Below are 2,051 nucleotides of genomic sequence, written 5' to 3' on the forward strand. Positions count from 1 at the left end.
ACTCTTTTAAACACATACCTATAAGTTCCACTTTGACCTGATTGTATCCTGTTTCAATATTATCCTTGAATATTTTCTTTATTGTTGGTGTTTTTAAAATCCCTCAAGACGAGCAGTAGAACTTAGTACTACTGTAGAGGCAGATATGTGTGCATCATAGTAAAATGTGAGAACAAAAGGAGAGAGACGAAAGGTCAATAGTTGTACCATTTGGGGATGTCGCAACAAGCCTTTTAAGGAGTTGTTTTTACCATATTGATATCCCCTAAAGAGATCAGGACGTCAACACTTACAAGAAAGTTGTTTAGACTTCCAGGAAACTGAATCTTGGCTGGAACACGCCGGGTCAGGTTGACCTGATACACACACAATAACAAATGACACCCACACGCCAAACAGTAGTATAAAAAAGGCTGTTTTTGGTTGTTGGTGTCTGCTGTGTTTGCTGCATCTTCAATAAAGTCCCAGTTTGCTGTTTGAGGACTTCTGTTCTCAGTCTCTTACTTTAAAGGTTACTAAAGTTAAGTAATCCAGTAATTACCCTACACTACATGTTGTTGGACCATATCGGAAAATCAAAAGTTGGTCTTGAGAGAGGGAGGAGATTTGATATTGTTTAAATACACACATTTTTGTACAGTGTCTTCTCAAACCCATTGCTAATGTTGCATTCGGTTGTTCACACATACAGAAATAGTTGTGGAGATGGCCTTGGCTAATGAACAAGGGCATCTTGACCTGTTGCACCATCAGCTTTCCCTCCTAACCTGACAGGTCTGGTTTTTCTCTATAAGGATGTAGATTTTTGGAGTTTGTGTTTCCATATATGCACTGTGCCAAAGACTTCTGTGATGCATCAGATATTGTTACTTGTGTGCTAAATAAACTACATATATTCAAATAAGATCAATAGAGCCTTGTGAATTGTTCTACATCTGTCTTCATCCCTCTGAAACTGTTCAAAAGTCTCAAACTTGAATGTCAGTTAGAGCATGAGTGGGCTCTAATGTCAGTGCACAGATATAGATAAGGGATGTTGTATAAAGGCTGATTGTGTTCTCCTTTAGTACGTTTGTTTGAAATGATCCTGCCAACTTGTTTTAGACGACTGATTGTTTATACCCCTGAACTTCTGTCTAAAGGCTATGCATTCAAATTGAATGTGTGTATCTGACTTCCTAACAGGCCATGATGCACTTTTTTGGAGCTGTTCAGTATACTTACATGAGATACTGTAAATTGAAACCTGTAAGTAAGGAAAACGGTTTAAATTGAAAGGAGAGAGTGATTATCATTGCTAATTTGTGTACTTTTTGTTTATTATTACTAGTCTTGGTATGCAAAAAGAAAATGTAGCCTAAAACAAAAAAGTATTAAGATCTCTGATAATAAACTCAAGATGTAAAAAAAGATTAAATGCATATTGTATTCTCTGATCTCCTTTATTCTTGTAATATATATTGGGGTGATTTAGTAATCAGGCAGAGAGTCTAACTCCATAATGTGTCTTTGCTTAGAGACTTGAGGAAACAGACTAGGTTTGTTCGTGGGGCTAGGCATATAGACACTCTGTTACATTGCTGGCCAACAGTGGCAGTTCCATAATAAAGCCACAAGGTGGCATCAAAGCCAATTTATTACAATTCTCTTTCTCAATTTCTCTTTCATGCCTCAATTTTCACTCCTCTTGATGTTCAGATCTACATTTAATGAGTGTCATGTCCCAGAGGGTTAAAAATTAGGCTCATAGACTTCTAGAAGTAAAGTGTATTTAATACTCAGTGTTCATGACTTCATGATGATTTAGTGCCAAGGACGTCAGTCAGGTTGTACAAAACGTGTGAGATGCAGGAGATAACATTAGAACTACCAACTTAAAACTGTGGTGAATTCACATAAAAAGGTAACTTACCAAAGTTATGCGTGTGTGTGGTCGTGAGCATTTTCAAAGTGTGCAAGTTAACAGTATTTCGCGGGACGCGAGAGTGCGGTTTCAATGGCAGCCGTCGAGGCTTCCGTACTGTGTGTGTGGTAAACTGGGTCGGAAGGAC

The sequence above is a fragment of the Scomber japonicus genome, chromosome 22, assembly GCF_027409825.1.
Source record: "Scomber japonicus isolate fScoJap1 chromosome 22, fScoJap1.pri, whole genome shotgun sequence".
NCBI classification, from domain to species: Eukaryota; Metazoa; Chordata; class Actinopteri; order Scombriformes; family Scombridae; genus Scomber; species Scomber japonicus.